This window comes from Gallinula chloropus (genome assembly GCF_964237585.1).
Source record: "Gallinula chloropus genome assembly, chromosome: 21".
Taxonomy (NCBI): Eukaryota; Metazoa; Chordata; class Aves; order Gruiformes; family Rallidae; genus Gallinula; species Gallinula chloropus.
The window spans coordinates 4,114,862-4,139,800 of NC_140106.1; the positions used below are offsets into that span (position 1 = coordinate 4,114,862).

The following is a 24,939-nucleotide window of genomic DNA, read 5'->3' on the forward strand; positions in this document are numbered from 1 at the left end:
TAGGATGGTACTTTGTGCACAGAAGTATAAATAAAACAGCACTCAATACATTCAAAGTCAAGAGGATTTAGAACAAGCTGGTTTCATATTCAGAAAGACATGTTGCCAACATCACTATAAAGGGATGCTCTTCTTTCCAGTGCTGCAGCACATCTCCAAATAAAGGTGACATTGCATTGGTAATACCAATTTACACTCTTTCTCTTCTTTAATAGTAGATAAGGAAGCATCTGCAGTTCTGAACTGTGCAGTTCTAAATCTGCCAAAGCTACAGTCGTTCTGTGCTCTTGCAGGCAAAGTATAGTCAAGCTAATAGAAATTATTGGTATTATCTTACAAAACTTTGTGTCAGCCTCAATAAAAGCATGATGTCATTCTACAGTGGAAGAACTGGGGTACAACAAAGCTACTGGAGTAACAGAGAGAAAAATGGAAAACTTATTTTTGAGATACTTCATTTCCCTAGCACAAAGCAAAGGTTAAAATATTTCTGGCAACTCTCTGAATACACAAAAATTTTGCCCTTCCTTGAGATTTGAACATCAGCTTTAACTAGAAAAAGATAAATTATTATAATTTGACTACAAATAAATAACAAGCAAGGAACTAGTTCTAACCATTCTAACCCATATTTACTACTGGTAAACAGTGTGCTGTGGAGACAAGATCATGAACTACATCACAGTAAAAAGCTGAAATACCTTGGGGTGAATTTGGGGACAAAAATGTGAGCTCATCCTAACAAGGTTTTAAGTGATCTGCTGATGCCCCTTGCAGCACACAAAAAGAGGTTTCATCACCATGTATTTGATGTGGTCTAGAATACTTTTTAACTAATTAGTTCCATGCTTCTGGACTTCTACTAATGGTCTGGAAGAATTTAGACTTTTTCATTTTCCATGAACTCAGCACCAGTGGCAGCATCAGAGTGTTTGACATGGAGGTGTATTGGGAATACTGAGAAAACACTGACCCTCGTGCTGGCTACACCTTGCCACTACCTCAGGGTCTGCACAGAAAGCAGGGACACTGGACCTCCAGGTGAGGTGGGTATTGCCACTTTTATCTCACTACATCTCTGTTACTGCAGAGGACCAAGACATTGATGAAACCTTTGACAACCACTCTTTTCCCATGGCACACTGACTTACATTAGAGGCGTTTAGTTTTTTGCTCTACATTTAGTCCAGGACACTAAGCATGTTCTGTGGCTTGTGCTACACCAGAACTGACACGTGTATCCTCAAAACACAGATGTGAAGTCATGTGTGCAGGCAAGAGAATGGGTGTTTGTCCTATTTCAGCACACACTAACAAGGCCTGTTGTCCCCAAAAAAGAAAGTTTCCCACGTTGTAAGTTGCATGACCGCTGAACTCTATGTTTAGGGCATTCTGCTATCCCTAATCTTATAATTAACCTCATTACGTTAGCTTCTGCATATCATACATAACATACAAAAAAACCCTAAGAGAGTTAACAGAATATGAAAAAAATACAAATTTACTTCATAAAACAGCAGCTATCATCCCAAAGAGAGAGCACTGTGCAAACTACTATATTCGCATCACACACACAAGAAACATCACTTCCAGCTTTTAAAATTTTGTATTAGATACTTTCATAACTCACAAACTAAGAGCATGTTTTTCAGTCAAAGATGTTCCAACCAACTCAGCTTTCTATTTCCTTTTCTTCCTGCTCCCCCTACAGAAATTAAGCAAGAAAGGTACTTGATGGAATTTAACATTTAAAAGGCAAGATGAGCAAGGCAAGATAAGGGGTCTGTAATCCACAAAGATGGAACTCAAATCAGCAGACTCCTTCAAAAAACGATGACTTTCCTGATTCCTCCTAAAAAGTTCAGTCTTCAATGATTCACACATTCTTATCTCATCATTGTATACCTAGGTGAGTAAGTGAGGACATTAGAACTTCCTTGATTAAGCCAAGGTACTGATCACTGATGATCTAACAGACAACTTCAGGATTGCCCAAATGAGCTGTCTGTACACATTCCACCTTTATTCAGTCTAGTGTATAGTTTCTCCCCTGGAAATTTAATCATCATCCCTAGTGATTTTCAACTATAAGGCATAAAGCAGTATGCAATTAATCCTCTCACTTTCTGATACACTAAGGGAAATGCATCTGCCCACTGACTAGAAAAGACGCAGCACAGAAACCCTACTTCCTCTGAAAATGTCACTCCAGGAGGCACAGGTGAATTACAATTACAGACTGTTCTCTGAGAGCATTTGTGTGCATTAATGGAAACAATATTGCTGAATGTCTGATGCACTGAGTACATGAAATTACAACAAAGTCAGAAAGGGAGAAATACGCAGAAACAAAATAGCTTTTTTAGCTTCAAGGAGGGAGCAGTGTCCCCTACAACCACAGAGCTTCCTTCCATACTGAGAAACAAGGCTAGAAAGGGGAAGTAGCAATCTGCAGAATTATGGAATCCTAGAATCTCCGGAGTCGGAAGGGACCCATAAGCATCAGTGAGTCCAACTCCTGGCTCCACACAGGCCCAGCCAAGTCAGAGCATGGGACTGAATGCATTGTCCAGAAGCTTCTTGACCTCAGTCCAGCTCAGAGGTGTGACCCCTTCCCTGGGGAGCCTGTTCCAGTGCCTGACCCCCCTCTCAGTAAAGAACCTCTTCCTAGGACCCATCCAAAACCTCCCCTGTCGCAGCTTTGAAGGAGCAAAGAGCAGAGAAAGAGAAGAAACCAAAACTGCAAATTTGTAAAGCTGGTTCTGCACTGAAACAAGGAAGAATTGCTTCTTTCTTAACCAGCAAATTTAGCTGTTTACTGAGAAAGCCTGAAGTCCCAAGCAGATTTCTGTCCTCTGCGTCCACGTAAGGGCTCTATTTTACTGTTGACTGGTATTTCACCTGCTGCAAGCTCAGAGACACTCAACTCAGTGCTGCCACACACCACACCAGAGCCTGTGCTCTGGCTCCCCCCGCCGACAGTTTTACCAGCAATTCCCAAAAGGTCGTAGAGGGTAGGGAAAAAACAGAAACCAATTGATTTCAATTCATTCCTGTAAAGTGGCCCAGCAAATCTATCTAAATGCTTTCAAGGAGAACACCAGGCACTTAACCAACTTCCACAGAATCTAATAGTATTTTAGGATAGTTACATAAAAAGCCTTTTTGGAGTGGGTGAAATATATAAAAGCTACTATCACAAGAATTTATCTTTTTTTAAAAATAGCATACTGAAATCAACGTTTTTAATCTCTGCCAGAAGCTGCAGAGTGAAACAGTTTAAAAAGCGGGGCAAGTAATGCTCCTACAAATGGAAATGTTCTCTAATATTACAAATCAATCAAATAGGAAGGAAAAAACAGCTATGAGCTTTTCTTTCACTATTGAGAAAAGATCCTTACAAAAAGGCTAATAAGAAAATTAAGCAGAGATGCTTCAGAATATAGTACATAAACATATTAAAAATTCTGTCAAGGAAAAAAAGTTGGTTCCATAGAAACTTTTGTGTATTACCAACAACAGCAAGGTGCAAAAATATTGGCACACCTAATTAGAACTGTTAGAATTTAATAAAAGCTAGAGCAGTTCAATATATTTTTAAAAGTAAAACAGTAAAAAAATTATTTTAGGCAAACAAACCAAAAAGATTTTCTCTATACTATAGCTGAAGTGACAAGTAAAATCTACATTGACAACCATCACAGAACACACATTCCAAGGAACAAATCCAAAAAACTTTAAATGTAGTCAACAAGCTTTCCATGGACTCAATACTGCTATTTACTACATATTCAAGTAAAACACTCCAATAAAGCCTGCAAAATAAAATCAGAAAAAGTGGATTTCATTTCAGGAGACAACTAAGACCAAGCATGAGCATGACAACATTATAAAATAAAGCATTTCTGAAGCGCTAATTAATAAAGCATAGCTCAATATACAAGAGTGATCAGAACTAATGAAAAGAAATACAATATATATAGTATATCAGAACTAATATTCAGAACTAATAAAAAGAAATACTTTCATATGCAACATATTGTATACAGGGCTAACAGAAATATCCACCGCTAATTTAGAGCAAATCAAATACATTAACGATGCAAATACTTGTGAAGCAAGAAAGACATCAAACACTAACTGGCATATTTTGGAATAAAACATCCTCCAATAGCAGGCAATCCTCATCCATGGTCTGAAAAAGGATACTGAAACACAACAGTACTCATTCTGATTTCTGCATAGAAATCTCTAACTTGCTCCAAACCTACTGGTTTGAACTACTTAGATGCCTGGCGCCCAAACAGTGGTTTAACTCTTTCCAATCTATATATAACATCCACATCTTCTATCATATAATTTCCTGTTTAAACTCTACCATGGACCTCAAATCTTTAGGAAAAAATAAACACAAATTTAGCCTACAGTAAAGAACTATCTCACCTGGATTTAATGAGGGGCTGGGTTACCCATTTCTTCAATCTTCGACGTCCAAAGGAAGTTTTAGTATGATCCAAGACCCAGAGTAGGCTTCCTTTTGTTTTCATATCAGTCTAAAACAGTAAAAAAAGCACCATTACTTTTAACTGAATAATCAGTTACTTAAAGATCTTAACTATACTCCTTAAACATTCTGTTTAGGCCTTAAGACAGAGCAACTGTATGTTTACAGATCTTGTTCACCAACAATGCCTTACATAAAGTACCTCCAGCAATCGTAAGATACTTAAGTATGTTTTTCCTTTAGACAGAATTTTTTTTTAGAAAACGACTGGAATAATTTACACATGTTAAATTAAGTCTGCAGATAAAGGTCGGTGCAGTAGCACAAAAGAAAAACAAACCCTACTACAGTCCTATGACTTGTCTGCAGTTGCTCAAGAACTCAAACTTTAGGAAAGTTCTTTGCTAGTGAAAGTGCAATAAGGTTCCTAATTCATACTAACAGCCAGCACAGATTAACTTTCGTTTATGCCTCTGAAAATGTACTCCTCCTCCTTCAGTTCAATCCCATACAGAAGAATTTAAACCTGTGTGATATTTGGAAACTAACTTCATTGGCAACAACATGTCAAGCAACTATGAAGATCTCAGCATTTCTTAAAAAAAGAAAAAAAAATGTTTTTAAATGTCAGCTGTCCTTACCTGATTCTGTAAAATTTCAAGATTTTTCATTGTTGTCCCATTAATTGTCATGTATTCAGTTTCACTTGACAGGCGTTTGAAATTGCTGGGGAGAGGAATTTCATGTTATATTTTAAATTAAGGCATAGACATAATGGTAAAAACACTGTCAAGTTTCTCACATTAGAGAATTCATTCGTTATCCAAAATAAAAAGTAATCAAGACATTAAAATCTATTCAAATAAATAAAAGAACTGAATACTTACAACTTAGTTTAATTTACTGTTTAGGAAAACAAGATTTATGACTCAATTCCCAGTTTCCTACAATGACTCTGACACAGCCCAGAAGAAAATCCTACTCTCCTATTATCTAATCCTAATGCACTAACTGGTTAAAGAAGTGCCCCTTCTTCAGTCTATGATGAAACTGAAAAAGTACTTGTTTTTGTTAGTGTTCTGTTACTGTAAGATGAAGGTCAGGGATAGGACTAAGAATATTTCAAGAGTAGAACAGACTTTAAACACATCATCAAAACAGTGTATCAAAAGACATATTCTTACTTTTCACTACTTCTACAAATTTAAATTGGCGTTAGTACAATTACTTAGGAAAACTAAAACATATTTAAACTACTTTATTTTTAATCTGAAATAACTATGACTGAAATTACCCGACTTGTTCACACTCCCTAACAGAACAGATGAGACCAACCCAAAGGTTGTGTTGGCTTAGAACAAACATTAATAAAATAATTGTATTGTATTGTATGTGTGGTCATATTAGATAGGAAAATTATTCCAGAGTCAGACATACACATGTGGTAGCCGGGACCACAAAGTGCAAGATCCTCACTAAATGCTTCTGACAAATCAAGTCGTGATTGTCTAGGTTAATCATACTGCTGACTGCCCTTTGCACAAAATCTAGGACACTCTTTATTGTCTTAGACTAAAGAGAATTACTTGCTAGGTACAATTTAAAACTGCTTTCTTGACTTTTCACAAGTTTTTTTTCACTGCATTCAATTTTAATCACTCTGGGAAAGCACTCAAATGCTCAAACTTTTGTTTTAGGCATACACAGCTGCATTATTGCTATATTAAAAACAAAAATTGTAAAAAAACTTTCAGAAACATGAAATATTCAGAGACTAATCTTATATATTTATGTTGTATGCAGGTGTTGGGGCCTACTAGCATATTTCCTAAATAATGAGTCATCGGAGAAGTATTTTCCACACACAACCAAAAAAAAGGTGGCAGCAGCCCCTTTAACTGATGCCCTAAAGAATTTCAGTGACGGTTTGGAAGTAAGCTTGACTCTGAACTGCACCCATTGTCATAATTATTCTGATTTAGTATGCTATCCCAGCAACCAACAAAGCTGACCAGCAAAACAAAACCTTGGAGGCAAAAGAAGCAGCAAGTCTTCAAAGTATACAAAATTATAAGCAACAAAACAATACTTCCTTTTATTATCTTCAACTGCTGACGCTTGCAAAAATTAAATAGGAATGATTTATCCTTATGATCTGCAACATATCCTACCCACTCTTTCCAAAGCACCTCTTCTGGATCTGGGACTTGGCTAAACTGCAGTTTCCCCATTTACTGCATTTCAGTTTGCCTGTAGTCTCTAAAAGCCAGCAGTGTAGGAACCATGGCTGAAAATGGAAAGGATGCTTTTGGCTGTTTCTATTAACCCGCAATCACCCACATGTGAGTTTCAAGATTGCCTATTTCCTGGCTCTAGTGCTTCCCCACTTCACTTGCCTCCAGAGCACTTCACACCCTGTGTTGTTTCACAGCAAGCTTGCTCTCTGTTGGTATCTGAAGACCACTAACTCTACTCCATTGCAGAGTATATTTACTATTCTTTCAGAATTAGATGTGCCAAAGTTGCTCTCACAGCATAAATTATGTGTGTTTTGTATTATCCAGGTATTTGCGTTACCTGAGCTCCTCAACCCTGCTATTAACCCTGATAACTGAGAGCTGAGAGTACATGAGTAACAGCCAGGATCAACTGCCGTATATGCCCAACCAACAATTCCAGATGTCACTGCACAGAACATGTTTTGCTTCCACCCACTCATCTTCCTTCAGCTTGGGATCAGAACTTGATAAAAACGTGAACAGACTCTTTGTAGGATATTTAGGGACAAAATGGCATAAGAAGGTGGCTGTAAACAAATACTAAGTCATCCCTGCCGGTTTTGCAGCAAGGATGTCAACAACCCCCTTGTGAGAAATTCTAATGTGCTGCTCTCAACCATATCCTGCATCAGTAAATAACAACCCTTCAAAATCACATCAACTAAATGACAATGCAGTAGTTCCTTCTGTAGGTGACAGTGACCTGGGTTTCAAAGGACAGGTTTGCAACTGTAAAGTACTTAAACAGCACAGAACAGAATTGACATGAGCAAGGCAAGGTGGGATCATGCCATCTGAGTCAAGGAAAACAAAGAGAGGAAACAAAAAGAAACACAAGCCTCTAGTAAGGTTTAGGACAGTTCTGAGGAATACTCATGAGGAAGAGGTTCCTACTCATGAAATGACATTTCAGAGTAGAACCACACTTGATGATGAGTATTAAAAGGTAAATATGATTGCTTTAGGACAGTAAACTACATCCTCAGACTTTGATTATTCTGTCTCACCCGTGCATCATCTTGGTTATTCTGCCTCCCAAGAAGCTTGAGGTGAAAGGCACCTTTTGTGCTTTATTCATTATTCTCTCCACAGAAGATATTATATATCATTTTGTACTTAGTAACCCACCCTAATTGAATGCATGTTATTCAGATCAGTAGTTCTCAACAACTTTAATTTTGCAAATCTGTACAATCTTTCCAGCAAAGCTGCAAGGCACTGCATTGAAAGCCTACTAAGCAGCAGATTTTCTGTGCTCAATTACCTTTTACAGACCTCTGGTGTCTGTGTCTTTGAGATTTCGAAGGGTGAATAAACCACTGAACAAAGCTATATGTTTAGACAAGAGTTGCAGAAATCCCCATTCAGCTTTAAGAAGTAAAAACAAGCCTCTCAATTTCTCAGAAAGATACTTACTACAGTCTAAGTAGCGAAGGACATCAAGCTCAGACTATGTTTTGTATTTAATTAACCAGTTTTAAATTTATTAGCAAATTATTGCTACAGGGATAGAACTTCTGATCTGGAGCTGTGATGCAACAGGAATCCAGAAACTTCCACCTAAACCAATAACAACCTAAAAAAACACACACAAAAATAAGAAATACGAAGCCAAGAACAAGAACAGAAATCAGAGGACCTAGGAAGAATTAAGAGAAACAGAAACAGACCCCATCAATTTTATCTTGAATTAGTCTTCTTTTTCTCCACTGGACTCACTCACCCCAAGCAGTGGGCCTGCAACCTTGCTCTACCCAGACGTCAGCAGCCTCTTGGCCCACTTTCCTTGTACACAGCCTCAGTACTCCTACAAGCTCCAAATGTCCACCACGCAGGAGGGCCCACCTGCTGCTCTTCTGAAGTCTTAGAAGAGATGGAATATCCTGTCCTAAGCACCTCTTCTTAGTGTCTGAAAATCATGTCTTCCCTTTATCAGCCCTTCACGCTCCTGAGCTGACTTTGAAATCTCCCAAAATCATTTCAGTATGCCCTTTCTCACAGTGACAGTGGGTAATAAAATAGATGCATTGTCTTGTACACCTTCTGTTTCTGATGTTATCAGCACTCAAGAGATATGAAAGCCTTATGAACACCATTCCCTCGAGTTTGCTGACATTCCCCCTGAAAACCCAAGGATGTTCACCATTTTAAGCTGAAGAACTTGTATTTTGACTTCTCTGTCAATTTCGTCTCCCTAACTCCCTTCCACCCCTACTACAAAGTACAATCAAACACTTCTCCTCTCCTTGAATTCTTTCCCTCTTCTCCCTCAAAGCCATTTTAACCCTCCCCTCACCTTTTTCACTTCTGCCTCTGTCTATATTCTCTGCTCAATAGCCCTGCAGTTGCAAAGCTACTCCCCTCCTTCAGAAAGATACCTGTCTCTTTCATTCCCTGCATTTCTTGAAGTTCATGTATCACTGCAGTCTCTCTCTTCTGTGTCCAATATGCTGGAAAACATGTAGCTAAATTTAAAACACACTTAGACATCTCCCAGCAACTGCGATGAAAATTATGATTTTTCAAGCAATACTGGGTACTCTACTGGTATTTGGAAACCTCTCCTAGCTGTGTACCAGCTTCTTGTCAAAAGCCAGTGAAGGTGTCTCTGTATGCAAAGGTCTTAAATCATGTTGATTAAAAAAAGTTTGTATCATTCATTGTTAGATCCACTCTCACTTGCTGTTAGAGCTCTAATGCAGTCTGTGCGTGTTCCAGGGTCTGCTGTGGCAGAAATCTTTTCTCCTTTTTAGGATTTTGCTTTATTTATTTAGGATCTGAAAAAGTGGATTTAAAAGCTTTACCTGAATATTAAAACATAATTCGTCCCTCCCAGTAATGAAGAATCCTCATCACTTATTGAATTCACTTTATGAATCTTATTGTTAAGTTGAGCTGGAACTTTGTCCAGCTGAGAGAAGAGTGTTTATCTGAAGAGGGAACAGAGATGCAAGGAATTCTTTTGTCACTCTTCCTATCAGGTAGGTCCTTTTCATCCTGATCTGTGTCACTTACATTAATAAACTGGAAACTATCTCACAAGTCTAACTTCATGCTCACTGACTCATCAGTATATGCTCACTGACCTGAATTCTCTTAGGAATTGTAAGTTGCTTGACAGTACTATGGAAGCCTCTCTCTTCTATTTCCTGCAGAATCACAGAGGATTTGTAAGCCTGGCACCCTTTGCATAAATGGCTCTCCCTTCTCAGTAATTAGACAGTATTTTGTTGGCATTAGGAAAAATACTAAAGTTGAGTTTGCCTCAGTACTTGCCTCACTGTTTCAATATATGTGACACACTAAAACCAGCAAGCAGAATTCAGTATCAGAACAGTCAAAGCAGTAAAGGGTTTAGAAATAAATGTAGTAGAATCCAAGCTCCTGCGCACAGGAACAAAGTTACCTCAAGGAATGCATTTTATTTCTTTACGGCCTATCACCAAGGTATCAAACAGTTCATTGCCTTTCCACTCAGGTGCTTGTACATTCACAGGAAGTCAGTTAAAGCAACCTTCAGCAGGCAAATGTCAACTCTTAAGATTTAGTGCTTTTCCTTTCCGGTCTGTAATTATACTTGATTTTAAGATGCAGTTCCTAGAAATGTGACTGACCGCTGCTAGGTAAGCCTTCACATAATGTTGTTTGTCCTTTGCTTCTGAATTCTACATAAAAGATGTATTTTCTGTTTCCCCCATGTGAAAGAACATTCACCTTGTGTGCAATCGCACGTAACACACTGTGACACCAGTGACCTGAAAGTGGAATGGCATTTCCTTGCAGTTCACTTTCTTCAGAAACTCTCAAGAAGATTTATCCTGCTCCCTTCCTTGCCACCCAAGTATTTAAAAAAAAGAAAAAAGAAAGAAAAAAGGAAAAAAAAAGAAAAAGAAAAAAAAAACAGAAAGAAAATGGAAACAAGCAAGCCTATGAAAGAGGATGAGCAGGAATACAACAGGTCAGAACACTCTTTGGTGGATGAGGCATGGGAGATAGCTTAAAAGACACCACAGCAATTCTTTCTGTTAACATTTTGATAGCACTTGAAGAGGGAAAGGGCTAAGGTAGAAAATTTATTCCAAAAACCAGAAAAAACAGGTATATGTAATTTCTAGATATTTTAGTAGGCATCTTAGAGAAGTTTAAAACTGGTATCTGCAGTCAGTTTTTTATTGCAGCTGCATTTTTAAAAACCTGTAAATGTTGGTGGCCCTTCATAGTAAGGTTTGCAACTGCAGTTATCTCATACAAACATGTGAACAATCTACAACTGATGACATATTTCTAAGGTTCCAGTTTGTAGCCAGACTTACTTTGTTAAAGCCTGTCTACTTACTGGACAGAAGAATACTGAAAGAACCAAGAGAATATTTTGCACAGGATCCACAACAGATAAAGCTGTTTTATTAAAGCATTTAATAAGCTTCAATTATTTTTTCAAACTTACGACAGGTAGGATTGCCATCTTTTGTACTTGTGCAAGACAGGATAAAAAGATGCTTGAGTGGCAGTATTTCAATTTTCATTTGATTCCACCTGCATAATCCTGTTACAAATTTTGAGTACTCAACTGAGCATATCTAATAAACCTAAGTGTTGTGACTACAAAAGGGAAGACAAGATTATTTCCATTTCTGTGTGGTTTTGTAGTAATCTTGCACAAATGGTGATGTTCTATGACCAATGTTTTGCATGGTTGTTCCAAAGCCAGGGTGTGTTGAATGTCTGTTTTATTTGTAACAGATAACTAGATTCACTATCTCAGACCTGCTGAGTACAGTCTAAACATTACAACACATTAGCATTTATACCTCCTTATACACCTCTGGCAAAATGAAACAACTGCAAAGCTAAATTACAGGTGAGTTTTGTTGTTCGTTGTGTTTTTTTTAAAGCTGCCAAAAAGCCCAAAACTTTATTCAGGGTAAAACTGAGGTTGAGATATGATGGCTGAAGCTGACTAACAAACCTAAAACTTCCCTCCTACTATCTTCCAGTGTTGCACCCTATTTGATTTCAATACACTTGGCAGCAGTACAAGTTTATTTACATTACTGATAGTAATGTCTAGACAAACATATTTCATTAAGATATTCATGAAACATCATGCGGGGGAAAATAACCCCCAAAACACTTGATTCTTCTAGTTCTGATTAAGAGTTTAAATGTAAAGTAGAATTTTTAAAAAGACTATGTTGATCGCTCTAGCAGGAGGGTTCATTACATTGAAGGGAAGTTGTCTGATAAAACTGACTAGAGAACAATGGTACATCTATTGGTGCTGTGAATTGGAAGTTTATATAAGGCAACTTACCTTGGATTGTAAAGCATCCTTTCCAAATTAAATTCTTTGAGGTATGCAATTATTGCTGCCAGAGAGCAAACAACAGGCTTATCCAAGCTTAGTATTACAGATAGTTTTTGAGGACCTAAAAAAACCCCATCTCATTGTTTACCATGCAACATATTTCAGAAAAAGCTATTCTTCAATTTAAATAAATAGAAATCTGTAATATATGCACACTGTTCTATGATATCTATAAATCAACATAAAGTGAGGTTCCAAAACAACAGATATGGTTCCAAAGAATGTAGAACATTACAATAATGTAAACACTTAAAAACAGTTGACTCCACGATTTTGCTTCATAAAAATGACTAACTTGGTGTAGCAAATTTGTAAATGTACAAACAAATAAAAATTCTGGACTCTCCATTACTGTAGGCAACATCTGTGTAAGTTAAAAAGGAACAAACGGGCCTTGGCACATGTGCTAATGATTTATCTGCCTTGGCCAGTCTGTAGAATATGGTTCCATCTTTGTGAGACAGCTATTCGTATCTGACAGCGCCCTAACACAGCCCTTGTTCCAGTTGAAACAATAGGAAAATTCACTGCATAATATCTCAACATTAACTGGTATTTTTAAAACCTTATTTAATTTTCTTTTCAGAGATGTTTTAAAGCTGTTCTTAGACTGTTAACACACACAAGAAGTTGAACATTTCAGATGTTGAATAATTTCCCTCAGTTGCTACATACATGTAAATTTAAACCTGCCTAAACACACATCTTCAAGATTTTTTTTTAAAAAGGCATGTTAACCCTATATTCATTTCTATTTAAATAATGTTAATTTTCAAGATTCACCTCCTTCAACTCAATAAAGATCCCAGTGTACAGAAAATTAAGCAAAAGTGGCAGAAGGCCTGAATGGATGAACATGATGCTCCCAAATAGCTCAAACGTAAGAAAGGAGGAGTACGAGAGGTGGAAGCAGGAACAAGTGATCCAGGAAGAATACAGAGAATGTTCAAGCTTGCAGGTTGACAAAGGACATGGATGAGGCTGAGAAACTCAGTGCCTTCTTTGTTCTGGGCTTTACTGGTAAGATGTGTTTTAAGGAACACAAGGTCTCTCAGACCAGTGGAAAATTCTGAAGCATTGAACATTTGTCCTTAACAGAGGAGGAGCAAGTTAGGGAACACTTAACCAAATTGGACATTGACAAGTTCGTGAGACCTGATGAGGTATACCCACATGTATTCCTTATCTGTGTAAAAGCTAAGAGGATGGATTTTTATCTGTGCAAAAGCTAACAGATGTTGTCAATGGCAGACCAGTAATATCAGGCACTTCTTTTATGTAAAAATCTGAACAAGATACCTGTAGTATCAGGCACTTCTTTTGTGTAAAAATCAGTGATCAGCTGGAAAGCATGGCTGTATTCAAAATGGAAGTTTTCCCATCCTTTCTATCCTGATTCGGTCATCCCGTAACCTGCAAAGAAAAAATAATGGACTTTTGAGTATTTATGCTTCCTTCATGAAGAACACTTACTACAAAAGCGTACTTTCTTTTCTCTTTCATTTGTTAAGAATTGAATGGTTAAAAAATGAAGAGATGAGTTATTTGTGTGGGCTGGAAACATTTAGAATCTAAGTGTGATTTTTTTTTTCAAAAAGCTTTCTTCTTTCCATTGTAAAAGTGCAAACAAAATCCAAACAGCAACAGCAAGCAAGCCCAGAAGAGACTTCAAGAGGTTGTCTAGTACACCTGCAACATAGATGTAAATGTTTTCATCAAACATTACAAGTATTTGCCTTATCTATTCTTAAAGACTGAGTAAACAATAAAGCAATTACCCTGTGCTATGTATTACCACATTTCATTATCCTTTAAAGGCTTTGTTGTATGCTGTACAACTCACTGCAACATTAACCTACAACCTTTTCCTTTATAAAGCTGAAATAAATTATTCTTGTCCTTTTGTAACTATTTGAAGATTCTTATCTTCCTTGTACTAAAGGAGGTGATTTCTTGGTTGTCAGGGAGTCATTAATGATGGCCCAATGCTCCCAACAAGCCAGCAGCTCCTGCCAGTTTCACAGTACCAGCAAATGTAGCAAACTTACTCTGTTCCACCATTAAGCCAAATGAACCCTTCCCTGCCAGCAAATAACTGAGAATTACAGCAGTACAGGGTTTCAGCCAGTTTTGTGACCCATGAGAAATTAATCTAGCCTGTTTCCTGTGACCCCTGCTTCCACAGCCTGCTTATGAAAGTCAGTGGCAAAGCCCTTTATTCTTTGCAATGCACACTGTTGTGTGGTACCTGGGCTAGAGCGTCAAGCAGTACACCTGAGATGCCAAAATCTGACTCAGAGGAGAATATGTGTGTGCTTTTTACAAGATACAACCTTTCTACACTGGCTGATTTTCCTAACTGCTCACTGAAATGAAAAGTGGATGCTGCATTATCAATTTAATTTGTAGAGCTGGTAATTCAGCATTCAACAGATGTGCTGGTTAAAAACCAAAACAAAAATCATACACATTCCCCCTGCTAACACTGAGCCTAATTACACAGCTACAGAATAGCACTGAAGTGGCCAGTAGGAAGCTGACAGTAAAAGACATTTATAAAACATACTTGGCCTCAGAGTATCTAAGCATCATACTACCAGAGTATCAGAATATCATACTACCACCGGATGTGAATTAACCAAATAATTCCAGCACACTGGAATTATGCCAATGTGAGGGATTGTGTAGGTATTATAGGAAGGAAATTAATCAATACCCTTTTTACAGGGCTTTTTTATTTCAGCCAGCCAGGGTTTCTGCATTACATCGTACATATCTCCATCAGAAAGCATCAATATGTCTCTGAGGATCAAGTCTTAAAAATGAGAGATATTTTCCTATAACAGGTAAAATAGTGACAAACTAACTGAGTCTTAGAGGTCTTATTTTTCTTAGCACATCCCAGGTGATCCCTTGCCTACTTCAAGTCCCTTAGTTTTAACTGACTGATCTAATTAAGCTTTTAGTCTTTAGATCCTCTGTGACTCTCCTCTGCCCCAATCATACTCTGAATGAGCAAACATTTTTGTAACAAATGGATTTCTGTAAAAGACAATTAGTCTGTGCTCCCCAACCTCCGATAGCAATCACCTATTGTCCTCCTTGCATTTCTCACTTGCTCTAACCTTCAGTAATAATCTGCTCTAACACATCCATCCATTCTGCTAAATTAGGATGGATAGTCACTACAGCCTTTTTCAAGAATACCACCTCAGCATTAAACTTTTTAAAACATGTTGTAGGGTATCTGGAGGTTAGCAGAGTACCAGCCTTTGAGCCAGTCCAACAAGACAGCAGGAATCTTTTTATTTTTCATTTCCACTTGTTTTCAAAACACTGCCTTCAGAAAAGCCAGGCCTAGCAAGGTCTGCAGAGCTAATTTTTAGAACCAATGACAAAACAGGAGACTTTGGGGAGGTTAATTCATTGAATGATTCATGCCACACCTGCTTGTTTTTAAAGAGAGAAAAACTGGCATTTTCTTCAATGCATTTGTGATTTTTCTTTCATTCCATAACCAGATGTATCCAGCTTCATAGCATCAACTTTGGCAAATTATACTTACAATCAATATAACTTGAGTGACTTATACTGATACCTTTGTCCATCAACTATATATTGGTAGGAAATAGTTCTTCACATATTTTAATATACATATTCTAGATAAGGCATAATCAAACAAGTATCTGACATTTTGTCTATCTAAAAGTATGTCTGAAATTCTAGATAAAGCAAAAAAAAACTAGGTTACATATATCTATTCAACATGAAGAAAAATCTGCATTTTTATCAAGATGTATGAAAATAAAATTTTCTGCAGAAGGTTCTCATGTCTGTCCTTTGTTTAGCCAGATGATCACCCATAGGCCATTTTTCTGATTATAGCCAGAATGATATGTTGATGCTTATGTTGATGCTTTATCTCTCCAGCTACCAATGCCTATTTAAATCAGAAGTCAATTTGCCATCAACTTCTGTAAACATCATTCTTGTCAGAACATCTGCAATGAACTGCTGTGCAGCTCATCCAGTATTTTATTGATATCCTTTGTAGTACTTCTGAAAACAAGCAATCCAATAGTCCCATGATGCTGATAGGACTAGTCAGTGATGAAACTCAACTTTTCAAAGCCTTTTACATTCCTAGCACAAGTTTTTCTGGCTACTACCTTTAACTGGATATTGACCAGAGACACAGGTTTACACACACACACAGTTTTGTGCAAATAACCTAATATATTAAGTCCATTTCTACCTATACTGTTCTATGATTCACTTACTACAGAGACTAATTTATCTGTCACCCTACAAGGAAAATAAAAGGATCAACATTATCCCTCTATTTATCTTACAATTCAATCCATGAACTTAAAGATTCATTGCTCTACAAGGTGCTGCAGGGAAAATATTTGAAAGAGATCATTAAACTTGGGTGGGATGGAGAGAGGGGGATCTCTTAAGACTAAAAAAATGCTAAAAGCAAGAAGAATATAGTTTGTATCAAGGCATGAAGTGCATAAAGATGTCCTGAAAAACAAACACATGCAAACCAAGTTTTCTTACATCTCAGGCAGCTTTCCTAAGGAAAGCAAATGACTCCAGAATTTCACTTTCCAACTAATATTCTTCCCTGTCCATTCTGCATTAGGACTATTCATAGGACTATCTAAGGATGCTTTCAACAGAGCACAAGAGTTCTAAATCCCCAGGTGTAAGACACTGGGCAAGGAAGGCAAGAGACGGACATGGCTGAGTCGTGACCTGCTGGTCAAACCAAAAAGCAAGATGGAATTACACAGGCAGTGGAAGCAGGCACAGGTATCCTGGGAAAAGTACAGGGATGTTGCCTGGTTCTGTAGGGAAGAGGTCAGGATGGCCAAGGCATGGCTGGAGCTGAAGTTAGCGAGGGATGCCAAGAAAAAACAGAAGGGCTTCTACAGGTTATGTCAACCAGAAAAGGAAGGTTAAAGAAAGTGTACTGCCCATGATGAGGAACAGTGGTGAACTGGTAACAACACATGAGGAAAATGCTAAGGTTCTCAACTTTCTTGCCTTGGTCTTCACTGGTGACCTCTGCCCTCACCGCTCTCAAGTTGAGGGCCCACAAGACAGGGACTAAGGAGATGGGAGTCCCTCCCACTGTAAGAGAAGATCAGGGTCGTGACTTGTGTTTCACACAGGTCTGCGAGACCTGATGCGTCTCAGAGTCCTGAAGGAATTGGTTGATGCAGTTGCCAAGCCACTCTCCAGGATATGTGAAAAGTCATAGCAGTCAGGTAAAGTCCCTAGTGACTGGAAGAGAAGAAACATCACAGCCATTTTTGAAAAGGGTAGGAAAGAGAACCCTAAGAACCACCACCCTGTCAGCCTCACCTTTGTGCCTGGGAAGATCGTGGAACAGATCCTCCTAGAAGCTATTCTGAGGCACATGGAGCCATGGATTCCAGCCAGCCACCACAGCTTTACTAGGGCAAGTCCTGCCTGACCAATCCAGTGGCTTTCTGCAATGGAGCAACTGCATCAGTGAACAAGGGAAGAGCTACTGATGCCTTCTATCTGGAATTCTGTAAGGCCATTGACACAGTCTCCCACAACATCCTTCTCTCTAAACTGGAGATGTGGATTTGATTGGGTGGAATGTTCAGTGGATAAGGAATTGGCTGCATGGTCACATCTAGGGGGTGGTGGTCAATGGCTCCAAGTCCCGATGGAAGATGGTGACAAGAGGAGTTCCTCAAGGGTCTGTGCTGGGATCAGTGCTGTTTAATATCTTCATTAATGATACTGACAGTGGGACTGAGTGCACCCTCAGCAACTTTGCTGATGACACCCAGCTGCGTGGTGAGGTTAATGTGCCAGAGGGACAGGATGCCATCCAGGGAGACCTGGACAGGCTGGGGAAGTGGGCCCAGGTGAACCTCATGAGGTTCAACAAAGCCAAGTGCTGGGTCCTGCACCTGAGTCAGGGCAACCCCGTTATCCATACAGATTAGGAGATGATGTGCTAGAAAGCAGCCCTGAGGAAAAGGACTTAGGGGTGCTTGTGGATGAGAAGCTGGGCATGAGCCACCAATGTGCACTCACAGCCCAGAAGGACAACCCCATCCTGGGCTGCATCACAAGAAGTGTGGCCAGCAGATTGAGAGAGGGGATTCTGTCCCTCTGCTCTAGTGAGACCTCACCTGCAGTACTGCATCCAGCTCTGGAGCCCTCAACACAAGGACATGGACCTGCTGGAGCATGTCCAGAGGAGGCCACAAAAATGATCAAAGGGCTGGAGCACCTCTGCTGTGAAGACAGGCTGAGAGAGTTGGGCTTGTTCAGTCTGGAGAAGAGAGGGGCCCGGGGGGACCTTATAGTGGCCTTCCAATACCAGAAAGATGCCTTTAAGAAAGCTGGGGAAGAACTGTTCCCAGGGACGTGAAGCAATAGGACAAGGGGTAATGGAAAAGGGGAGATTTTGCTTGGATATTTGGAAAAAGTTCTTCACTGTGAGGGTGGTGGATCACTGGCACAGGTTACCCACAGAGGTGGTGGAGGCCTCTTCCCCTGGAGACATTCAAGGTGAGGACTGATGGGCTCTGAGCAACTGGATATTGTAAAGATGTCCTTGCTCATTGGAGGGGGTTGGTCTAGATTGCCTTCAAAGGTCCCTTCCAGCCTAACACATTCTATGGTTCTATTCAAACGCAAGAGTGCAGGCACCAATACTTTACTGTACATCCATATATCACAAGTTCATAAATGATACAGAATTTAGGAAGGGAAATCTCTGTTCCCACAACTTATTAAGAAGGTTTTAATTCTGATTCTAAGTACAGATTTATAAATGCAAAAAAAATCTAATTAATTTTTCCTATACACTTTATTCAAACTGCTATTTTCTCTGCACTGCTCATAGTGCACTGTAATAGGATTACCAGTGTGTCATCATAGGGGAAAATGCCAACGCTGCCCAGCAGAGCAAGGTAACCTGAATGCATTAATCCTTTCAGAAATCCAAGTATACATAGTCATCTCCCCTTATGAGCATGCTCAACAGAAACTACATTTCCTTTATTTGTCACCATTGTGTTGCCTTTATTACACAGTTTCTTATAGCTCAGGATGTCTAGGTTTGAACTTGACTGTGAGAACTGGAAAACAATCCTCCTTCCTTTCTTGGCAAATCTTGGCATGGAGCTACAGTAGCTTCTCTGGCAAAGCCTCAATGACATTTCCAAGCAGCTGTTCTTCTGGCATTCAGTAAATATATTTTTATAACCAGAGCACAGCTTTTTTCTCCTGCCAGAGTAAAGTACTTTTCCACATTTTCTCTGAAAAACCTTCAGATACCAGAAATGGAGAGAATATTGTTGCAATGAAAATGGCAGCACAGTCACGTTCTTTGAGTATCTGCCACTCTCAGAGTGATATAAACCACTGCTGCCTGTAATAATAATCATTACCACATGTATGTTATCAGTATACTACATACAACATATTACCCTATGAGACCTTCAGCTTGTCAAAGATCAAACTCCCAGACCCTTATTTGTGCTAGAAGCTGCTAGAAAGCCTAGAAGCAACTCTGACACAGTTTTTTAAAATACACACAGATATTTTACAAAAATATAATGCACACAAAGAAAAATCTTGCAGACAATGTGTTGCTTGTCCTTTACTATCTAAACTATCAACATTTCTCAGCATGCACATCCCAGTTTCCTTCTAGTCACCTTAGCAGAACCACTCCTGACAAGCACTCAAAATACATCTACCAGAGTCTAGGTCCAAGAAATTTGAGGAAAATACTATTTCAACTTTAGGAACTCAGATGGGAGTTGTCAAGGAAGTAGAGCAAACTATCATAAAAGCAAAGGGCAGAGGGTTAGGTAGGTACTAGATGACACTGTGCCTTCTGTAAGAACAAAACTAGGTACTACTGAACAAAACACAGACACAGTTGTGCTCCAGCAGCTACTGCTATTCTTGCTGGGCTTCAAAAAATTAAACAAACAAGCAAAAAGCCCCAAAGCAGCACCCTCACAAACAAAATGTAGGAACATCTCACCTGGCATCTGCCATACTACATTAAAGCCAAGGAAGTAACGTTCACCCAGTTACACCCCAACATGGAAAATACCCCTTTCTGAATCAAAGCATGAGTGAGGAGAGAGTGATAATATAGCTCAAATCGTTCACTTGTGATCGTTTGGGATCACCCCTGTGGTTTGCCTCTTTTCTGCACACCATGAAGTCGACCACAAACAGGCATATTTTGTGGTCTATGGGTATTCCTGCCCTGAATTTTCTGTAAGATTGGAATTTTCTGGGAGAATTAGCACAGACTTCCCCCCTACCCCCCAAAAGATGATTTCACTGTCAGAGAAGAGTTCCACAAGCTCCAGGTGCATGCTGTTCTGCAGTCCTTGAAACTCTCAGGGTTCAGGCACACAGCAGCATGACAAAGAGGTTTAACAGTTCACAGCCATGAAGAGTTTCTCCAAAAGGACACCACGGACATGACCCCCACATGGTCCTAACATGACCCATAGACCTTGTAACATCTTTTTCTTATGATACAGAAAATCCTGATAAAACACTCTATCCTACCAGAGCACCAAGGATTTTAAAGGAACAGAATGCTTTGAAGCTTGCTACTTCGTTTCAAGATGTTAACTTTAAGTGGGAAGGAAGGAAGGACAGGAAATGTAAAAGCAAATGCAAGTATTTCTAAAACCCCAAGCAGACAATACATTTACAAAGATGAAAAATACATGGGTGACAGAAATTAATGAAGCTCCACATCTACGAGATAGATATATATATATCTCCTATATCCTAAAATCAGTTATAGAGGACTCCTCTGTGTCTCTTTCTCTGCAGCTGGCTTAGAGTCAATGAAAACACCTGAGCACCACATTGTGCTTTTGCGATCATTTTCAAATTCTGAACTACTGTCTCCCCCTTTTTTCTTCAAGAATGGATCATCACCTCTCTCTTCATTGCTCAGGTCTTTGCTGAGTACTGCACAACATGTTAATAATCTGTGTTCTTTTCCACCAGACAGGGTAATTTTCAGTATTTTCTTCACACACACGGTCTTAAAATTCATACAACAATGTACAGCTAGACAAGCGTAATTTATATGAAGGGAGGGGATAAATACTGATCTAGGTCAAAGCTAACTGTTATAATTGTGTCTGGTCTCAATTAGTAGGCGCAAATGAACTTCCCCAGGGCTCAGTACTGGGAACAGTTCTCTTTAATATCTTTATCATTTATCTGGACAAGGAGAAGGAGAGCACCCTCAGTAAGTTCACAGATGACACCAAGTTGGGTGGGAGTGTTGATCTGCTTGAGGGCAGGAAGGCCCTGCAGAGGGATCCAGGAGGGCTGGATTGATGGGTCAAGGCCAATGGTGTGAGGTTCAACTAGGACAAGTGCTGGGTTCTGAATTTGGGTCACAACAACCCCACACACTGGCTTGGGGTAGAGTGGCTGGAAAGCTGACCAGCAGAAAAGGACCTAGAGATGTTGACTGACAGCCAGCTGACTGTGAGCCAGCAGTGTGTCCAGGTGGCCAAGAAGGCCAACAGCATCCTGGCCTGTATCAGGAATAGTGCGACCAGTAGTACTGGGGAAATGATTGTCCCCCATATTCGCCACTGGTGAGGCTGCACCTGAAGTCCCAGGTTCAGTTTAGGGCTCCTCAGAACAAGAGACACTGAGATGCTGGAGCATGTCCAAAGAAGGGCAACAAAGCTGGTGAAGGGCCTGGAGCACAAGTCTTACAAGGAGTGCCTGAGGGAAATGGGGCTGTTTAGCCTGGAGGAGGCTGAGGGGAGACCTGATCACTCTCTGCAACTCATTGAAAGGACGTTGTAGCCAGGTGGGCATTGGTCTCTTCTTCCAAGCAACAGAAAAAGAGGAGATGGCCTCAGGTTGCACCTGGGAAAGTTTAGACTAAGGAGTTTCTTCACTGAAAGTCTTGTCAAAACCTGGAACAGGCTTCTCAGGGAAGTGGTGGAGTCACCATCCCTATAAGTATTTAAAAGACATGCTGATGTGGTGTTTAGGGACGTGACTTAGCTGTGGATTTGGCAGTGCTACGATGACAGTCGGACTGGACGATTTTCATGGTCTTTTCCAACCTAAACAGTTCTATGCAGTTCTCTGCGTGTCTACATCAACATAGCTACTCACTGTCATGGTACCACTCTCCTCACCTTATCTTTGCTTGCTTATTCCCACTGTTCACTCTGCAATAGCTGTGGAGCTTTTTTGACTGTGCACCAAGCACTTGGAGCATGCTATGACAGAAAAAAAGAATGGTGGAGAGAAGGGAAAAAAAATTGTGCTGTCTTTAGCACAGTTAAATGTCTCACCAACAGTGGAGTGAAGAGATGGTAGACAGAGCAGAGTTCTAATGGAAACTGTGGCAAAAGCTTGTCACCAGATAGCTTTAGGAGCACTGGCTATTGTCTCAGGCTTGTATCACAGTTCTCTTCCAGCCCCTCCCTAGGGCCAGATGCTTTATTTCACTATTTGCAGCTGGTCAGTGTAAGGACTCACCCCTGAGAGACTTTCAGTGCCTTATCCTTCTGCCCCCCTCCCCCGTCCAAGTTTTCCTATTTTCACTGCTTAACACTTGATTTTTTTAAATGTCAGGAGTGATCACAGTGAGCAGAGTGGGACCACGCAGAACCACCTCTAAAACTGCAGAAATCACCAAGGGGCCTCTGGAGGTCATGTTTTGCAGCCCTACACTTGAAGCAGGACCACCACCAACATCACACAGGTCGCCAGCATCACATAGGTCATTTCACTAAACCGTGTAGCATCTGTCACTGGTACAACAAAGGAGCTGACAGAAGTGAGAAGCAGGTTGTAAGAGCAAGTCCAAGGTCAGACCAAAGTGAATTCTGAAATGCAGCACAAAAGACAGGACGGTGGGATGGGAGCAGCCACAGCTGCAGGAGCTACACCCTGAGTTCCCACAGAGAACAGCACAAGGCAACAGCATAATATATCTGTTAATGTGGTCACAAGCTAAAAGGAAACACTGCAGCATGAAAAGCAACAGCTCCTTACGGTAACCATGACGAGGAGCCCAGTGCCAAGATTTTCCAGTACGTGACACGCACTAGAAACACACAGGGAACTGTTGTCTCTGGAAAGCACAACAAAACTGATGTTTAGGGAAAAGGAGGGAAGCAACGTCTGGGTCAAATAACGAGTCTCATGTATATAACTATTTGGAAAAGAAAGCAGAAATGTAATCCAGGAATTACAGTGTCATTTTAATCTGCTTTTGATATATTTCCCCCACAAGCCAGCTATATTATTCCATACTGAATTATTTATTTTTACAAAGACAATGCACTGCTGCAAAATGCTGTTGAATCTACTCATGCTAAGAAATACTTCAGATAATTTAATACTTGACTGTAAGACCTACAGCAACCATTTAATACTATTTAAAATGATCCTCTAACATAGTGATAATTGACTCTCAAAACTCCCCCTAAATTACCAAGGTCTTTTACCAAAAGGGACTTTTAGAGAATGTCGACACAACCAGACAATACAGTGTCAGGCAGAAAAAAATGAGCTTTGTATTACATACTGTGTAACTAAAATATTACAGTCCTACCTTGCATCTTTAAATAAAACTTCAAGTGCCATAAACAAGAGCAGTAAATTGAATAGTGGGAAGAGAGTGACTAGATCTAAAAGACACCAAAAATTTTGGACTAGCAGAATAAAGGAAAAGATGACAGGATAATACTGAAATAAAATGAGTTTTGAAACTCTCATACAAAAGTCACAGAATCACAGAATCACAGAATTATCAAGGTTGGAAAAGACCTAAAAGATCATCCAGTCCAACCATTCACCTATTACTACTAGCTCCCACTAAACCATGTCCCTCAATACAACGTCCAGTCTTTCCTTGAACACCCCCAGGGTCGGTGACTCCACCACCTCCCTGGGCAGTGCATTCCAGTGCCTGACTACCCTTTCAGAGAAGTAGTGCTTCCTAATGTTCAGCCTGAACCTCCCCTGCCGCAGCTTGATACCATTCCCTCTAGTTCTGTCGCTGTCTACACGGGAGAAGAGGCCGACCCCTAGCTCACTACAACCCCCCTTAAGGAAGCTATAGAGAGCCATAAGGTCTCCTCTGAGCCTCCTCTTCTCCAGGCTGAACAATCCCAGCTCCCTCAGCCGCTCCTCGTAAGGCCTGTGTTCCAGACCCCTCACCAGCTTAGTAGCCCTCCTCTGAACGCGTTCCAGGGCCTCAATGTCTTTCCTGTAGTGAGGGGCCCAAAACTGAACACAGTACTCGAGATGCGGCCTCACAAGTGCTGAGTACAGGGGGACAACCACCTCCCTGTTCCTACTAGTAACACTATTTTTGATGCAAGCCAGGATGCCGTTGGCCCTCTTGGCCACCCGCGCACACTGTCGGCTCATGTTCAGCCGTGCATCAATCAGTACCCCCAGGTCCATTTCCTCCACACAGTCCTCCAGCCACTCCACCCCAAGCCTATAGCGCTGCCTGGGGTTGTTGTGGCCAAAGTGCAGGACTCGGCATTTGCTCTTCTTGAACCTCATGCCATTGGCTTCAGCCCAGCTCTCCAGCCTGTCCAGATCCCTCTCTAGGGCCTTGCTACCCCCAGGCAGATCCACACTCCCAGCCAATTTAGTGTCATCTGCAAACTTACTGAGGGTGCACTCAATGCCCTCATCTAGGTCATCAATAAAGATATTGAAGAGGACAGGCCCCAGCACCGACCCCTGGG

General features: G+C 40.1%; 1 protein-coding gene and 1 pseudogene across 2 annotated transcripts in view; both read right to left on the reverse strand.

The window, feature by feature from the left end:
- Positions 1–24,939, reverse strand: part of LOC311199750 (tubulin polyglutamylase TTLL13-like) — a gene marked incomplete at both ends in the record, with an annotated part of 446,429 nt that overhangs the window by 75,915 nt on the left and 345,575 nt on the right. The gene's annotated exons all lie outside the window — the stretch shown is intronic.
- Positions 1–24,939, reverse strand: part of LOC311199714 (DNA mismatch repair protein Msh3-like) — an 81,514-nt pseudogene that overhangs the window by 53,521 nt on the left and 3,054 nt on the right. Inside the window, exons 4-8 of the transcript in view lie at positions 23,228–23,279; positions 13,451–13,564; positions 12,098–12,212; positions 5,146–5,230; positions 4,444–4,553 (exon numbers count right to left, since the gene is read on the reverse strand). The product of the transcript in view is annotated as a DNA mismatch repair protein Msh3-like (transcript). The remainder of the gene's footprint in view (positions 1–4,443; positions 4,554–5,145; positions 5,231–12,097; positions 12,213–13,450; positions 13,565–23,227; positions 23,280–24,939) is intronic.